Source organism: Mus musculus, chromosome 8, assembly GCF_000001635.26.
Source record: "Mus musculus strain C57BL/6J chromosome 8, GRCm38.p6 C57BL/6J".
In the NCBI taxonomy this organism is placed as follows: domain Eukaryota; kingdom Metazoa; phylum Chordata; class Mammalia; order Rodentia; family Muridae; genus Mus; species Mus musculus.
The window spans coordinates 33,065,020-33,071,042 of NC_000074.6; positions in this window are offsets into that span (position 1 = coordinate 33,065,020).

The window sequence follows — 6,023 nt, forward strand, 5'->3', positions numbered from 1 at the left end:
CATCCTTGGCTACATTGTAAATTAGAGGATAGCTTGGGCTACATGAGACCCCGACTGGGGGGGTGTGCATTAGGCATCTACTATGTAGCTATAACTACTTTGCTTTTTAAGGAACACAAAAGAAACAAATATTAATTGTGTCTAAGGTCCCTTCTGTCTAATTTCTACTGTTTTTATTTGGATGGTTTCACTGTTCCTTAGTAGATCAAGAGAGAGAGAGAGGGAGAGAGAAAGAAATTTCAAAGCAGTAGACTGTTTTTAAGTTCTGGAAAAAAAAAAGATTGAATCATTTTTGGCTAAAATTGGCCTCTAAATTGCTGTAGATTTATTCACTCTATTTCCTTCCCGATGAAAATAGACAGCAGCACGTGATGAGAAATGACTTTCACAAATACTAAGTAGACTTTATCTTCTCTTTAAAAGAGTGTTTCAGGAAACGTTTTCAGGTCCAGGACTAGAAAAGAGTATAATTGCATAGGGATCTTAGAGAACGCGTGGTTTAAACGCAGCCAGCTATTTGCTTCTTCATGTGACAATCATCACAGAGTTGTCATTTGGCCACCTTGGTAAATGAATTGGATAGTTATTCTCCAATCCTCAGCCATGGAAAATATAGCTTGATACAGCAAAGGGCTGTTTTATCTGATTTTCTACTGAATCACAAGTGCCAAGGACATCTTGATTGTTTTAAGGCTAGCTGCCTAATGCCTTTCAGGCAAAGCCATTTAGCAGTAGTGATTCACGTCTGAGCATGTTGTGAGCGGGGAGGGGTGTGCTTGAAAGTAGGGAGAGGGAGGGAAGAGGAGGAGGAAGTAGAGAGGACTACTAAGGTGATGGAAATACTAATATCAATGATTTTCTATACATTGAAAAAGAATTCTTCTCAGAGTTCTACAAGAACAAGATTAGCCATATCTCCGTAGTGTAAATAATATATGGGGTTTGATGCCATTATTTTACTGTAGGCAAGACAAAATAACATAAAGAAATCACTGGGCCAGGGGAGTCTCAACAGAGATTTTGAAACTACAGCATGAAAAGAAGAACTCTTTATCCAGATCATTTACCAATAAGAACCAATTGGTATACACAGTCTATTGTTAGCTGGACCTCATCACTAGAAATAAAGGATTCTAGAAATAGGGTCTGTAAATGGCCTTTTGTAGAGTTGGCAGGCACTTCTCTATGGGAAATGGGTACATTTGGGTTTGGGGTTTTGGTTTTTTTTTTTCAAAGACATCTTTCAAAATGAATTATTTATTTATTTCAATGTTAAGTGTTTATTTGCCTGCGTGTTTGTGCACCTCTTGCATGCAGTGTTCGTGAAGGCCAGAAGAGGGCGCAGGATCCGTTGGCACTGGAGTTAATACATGGTTGTGAGCTACCACACAGCTGCAGCAAACCAAAGCCAGGTCTTCCAGCCAAGCTTCCAACCCTGGAAATGGCTACATTTATGTATTAGCATCCACAGATTGGGTGGGGAGGGACTTACCTCGTGAAGACTAGGACTGCTTTGAGAACCAGTACTCTAGGCACTGCCTCCGTCAACCTGTCTCTCGAGATGAGGGAATGATGTAACACTTGGATTTAACAGACCTGTCTCTAAAGATGAGGGGTCTGCATCTGAGCAGAAATGTTAGCCTGGGTCTCAGGACCTCAGGAGGAAGAACAGCAAAGAATGAGAGGGTGCGTCTCACTGTGCACCGAGGCATGTGCTCAAAAAGACACAAAGCAAAAGACAGCAGGGTAACGGCACATGGCAAGTTCGTGACCTGGAGACATACGTAGGTAAGAAGAAACTGGGAACTCGGAAACATAAATTCCGTCATAGTAATGTAAGGTAGTCTCCTATTTTTGCAAGAGAAGTCACTTTGTATCTCTAGGGGGAAAAATCTGATTTGAAAACTAAGAATCTAAGAACTCAGAAGTTAAGATTTAAAAAAAAAAATAAGTTGGGAAACTGAAAATATTTGAGTTATCTAAATAAAAGTTGCCTCTATAGTTGTACACCCTCAATAGAATCTCCCAGAGAGGAGGGCAGTTTAAATGGAGACTAAACGAATGTTTTTCGGGAAAATGGAAATTTTTGTTATCAGATGTAACTATCTGACGGAAGATCTCTCCTGTGGTTAAAAGCTGTTAGAACCAAAACACTGTGCTGGGTTGATGAATAGAAGTGACTCTGAAACTATGTAGCTTTATTTTTAGCAGTCGCCATCCATTTCTCTAGGCATTAGCTGTTTTGGCTCTGTCTCTAACTAACAATAAAAAAAGTTTCAGCTCAGTTGTTCTCACCTCATTTTGTTTTGTGGCACATTTTTTTGTTTTTGAACATTATAATTTTGGGCACTCAGAAAACACTAACAATACACTAGCCAGGAATAATTACAGCAGCAATATTACTGGTAAATAACAGTGTGTCTGTCTCCCTTTGAAAATGGTTGCTACACCAATCACATGTCAGTCTTTCAGACCACAACGTTAAAAAGATAAACCTCAGAGGCAGGACCACACTGTTAGAAGACAAAGTCCCATTATCACCTGACTCCTGCCTGGTCCTTCTCTGACATCAGCTTGGCATGATGCTGTTCGTCCAGGCCTTCACGCTCAGCTTGACATCTCTGCTGCCTGTCATGTTTCCTGCTTAGCCTAGTGTTACACAAAAGAAGAGACAGCATCCTGTCAAAATATATTAACGTTGTAGCCAAATAAAGTCGAGGCCTTCAAGGGCAAGCATATCGTGCAGCAGGGGCTCCAGCATGTTCTAAATGCATGCTTCTTGCCAAACAAGAGTTCAACAGAAGGAAGAATCTTAAAGGGGCTGTCAGGGATCAGGAACTGGAGGGTTTAGGGTGGTGTCGTCCTCATATCTCACTTCCTAAGGAAGGCATCTTTATCTGTGCCTGCCTCTTGGCCTCAGAATTACTGACTGCTGTGCACATATCCATGGCACAGGAGACAGAGTCTATTCTGGGACCTAGGATCCAGACGATCTAGACATAGGATCTAGCCTAGAGCTGTGATTCTGGACAGTTCTTTGGATCTGACCCTTTGTCCAGTGTGAGGGAAGTTTCTCTAAAAAGCAGGAAGAATGCTGGCTGCTGGTTGAGGAGCCTATCAACTCTCTGAATGTTTCTACCTTATAGAAATAACTAGCACAGAAAAATTGTCAGCTCAAATCCTTTATGATAAAATGCATAGTTTACATGCACAGGACCTCTGTGTGTGTGTGTGTGTGTGTGTGTGTGTGTGTGTGTGTGTGTGTGTGTGTGTGTGTCTAGTTTTCAGAAATAATAGCTACAAATCTAAAGCCCTTTAAAGTGAATATTTTGCCAAAACTTGATGTTGCCTAGAGGAAAGATGTGTCAAGGTCTTCATCATACATTACAAACTGATATATAGAGAGTTAAAGATACAGATACATATGATACACATGATACTGAAAACGTAGTATTCCTTTATTTGATCATTCAGAATAGAACAGTTGTTGAAATCATTGTAAAATTAAGTTAAATAACTAGAACAGTTGAGCCTGGAGAGATGGCTCAGTGGTTAAGAGCACCAGCTGCTGTGCCTAAGAACCGGGGTTCGGATCCCAGCACTCACATGGCAGCTCACAACCATCTGCAATTCTAGAGCTCCTGGCGCCCTCTTCTGGCCTCTGCAGGCACTACATGCACATGGTACAGCAGCAAAATATTTATTTGTTTAAAATAAATCTTTTTTTAATTTTAATAAAACTAGGAGAGTGAAAAGCAGACAAAAATCCTCCATATAATTCAAGCAGCAAAGGTATGATCTGTGGTACAGATAGCAAAGGCGTTAAAAAGCAAGGTGGCAAACGATCCAAAGCCCACCTCTATGTCACAGGAAGAACTATAGGCAACTGAGGAATGCTACGAGTGAAAGAAAGAGTCTTCCCCAGGGAAGAGCACACCAGCTGGTTGTCCAATGCCAAATGGTCAGCCCTGAAGCCATACAACCAACAAGTAACATTCAACAGACTGTGCAGGTTGTACTTAGGTGTTTAGGAATATGTACGTGTGCACATACAGTTGAAGAAGATGAGCCTAGCCCTCGAGAGACCTGAGGCCCCAGGGAATGGGGAGTGGGCAGGGTAGGGGGACAGCCTCTTGAAGATGGGGGGTGAGGAGGGAGGTGGATGAGGAACTGTGGGAGGGAGAACCGGGAAGAGGCAATGATTGGACTGTAAAAAATTGAAAGTAATAAAAAAAAAAAAAAAGAAAAGAAATTGCCCCTGGCCTGTCAGAACTTAGATTTCACTTCCTTGGTCTGTAAAATACAACCATGGCCTCTAATGTCAGCCCCACTCAAGACGATGACTTTCAATTATCTTAAAAAAGAACCAGTGGGTGATACCCTGTGCCCATATTCTTAGACATATGGGCCAAGTGTGCACCTCTCCACCTACGTACTCCCTCTTCCCCATGTCCTTCAGGGCTGCACCTTCCAGCTGCTTGAGCTGTTCCTGGGTAGCAATCAGATTGTGAACATAGCTCACCACGAGTAGGGATGGTTTCCCTCGGGCGATGACGTAGCCTCGTTTTAACAAAAGATCAGGCTGCATATTTAAATCCTTCCTTTAAACAAAATGTACCACTGAAGCACAATTCTCAGATGGAATAAGATGCCCCACGGTGTGGTTATGAAATAATGAAAGTTTGTAACTCAGCCATAAGATCTGAAGAGATCTGGCAAGGCTCCTCCAGGGGCTGGTACTATAGAGGGTCCTAGTGAAATGAAATGGAGATATTGCTACCTGCTTAGTTTTATTTTCATTGTACTCTTGGTCAATATATATGAAAAAGTTATAAAACCCTTCAACTCCTTGGGTCCTTTCTCTAGCTCCTTCATTGAAGACCCTGTGCTCAGTCCAATGGGTGGCTGTGAACATCCACTTCTGTATTTGTTAGGCACTGGCAGAGCCTCTCAGGGGACAGCTATATCAGGCTCCTGCCAGCAAGCACTTGTTGGCATCCACAATAGTGTCTGGGTTTGGTGACTGTATTTGGGATAGATTCCCAGGTGAGTCAGTCTCTGGATGGCCGTTCCTTCAGTCTCTGCTCCACACTTTGTTCCTGTAACTCCTTCCATGGATATTTTGTTCCCTCTTCTAGGAAAGATTGAAGTATCCACACTTTGGTCTTCCTTCTTCTTGAGTTTCATGTGGTTTGTGAATTGTATCTTGGGCATTCTGAACTTCTAGGCTAATATCCACTTATCAGTGAGTACATATTATTTGAGTTCTTTTGTGGTTGGGTCACCTCACCCAGGATAATATCCTCCAGATCCATCCATTTGCCTAAGAATTTCATAAATTCATTGTTTTTAATAGCTGAGTAGTACTCCATTGTATAAATGTACCACATTTTCTGTATCCATTCCTTTGTTAAGGGACATCTGGGTTCTTTCCAGCTTCTGGCTATTATAAATAAGGCTGCTATGAACATAGTGGAGCATGTGTCCTTATTACATATTGGAGCATCTTCTGGGTATATGCCCATGAGTGGTATTGCTGGGTCCTCAGGTAGTACTATGTCTTATTTTCTGTTGAACCACTAGACTGATTTTCAGAGTGGTTGTACCAGCTTGCAATCCCACCAGCAATGGAGAAGTGTTCCTCTTTCTCCACATCCTAGTCAGCATCTGCTGTCACCTGAGTTTTTGATCTTAGCCATTCTGACAGGTGTGAGATAGAATCTCAGGGTTGTTTTGATTTGCATTTCCCTGATGACTAAGGATGTTGAACATTTTTTTAAGTGCTCCTCAGCCATTCTGTATTCCTTAGTTAATGGTTCTTTGTTTAGCTCTGTACCCCATTTTTAATATGGTTATTTGTTTCTCTGGAGCCTAACTTCTTGAGTTATTTGTATATATTGGATATTAGCCCCCTATAAGATTAGGATTGGTAAAGATCTTTTTCCAATCTGTTGGTGGCCTTTTTGTCTTTTTGACAGTGTCCTTTGCCTTACAGAAGCTTTGCAATTTTATGAGGTCCCATT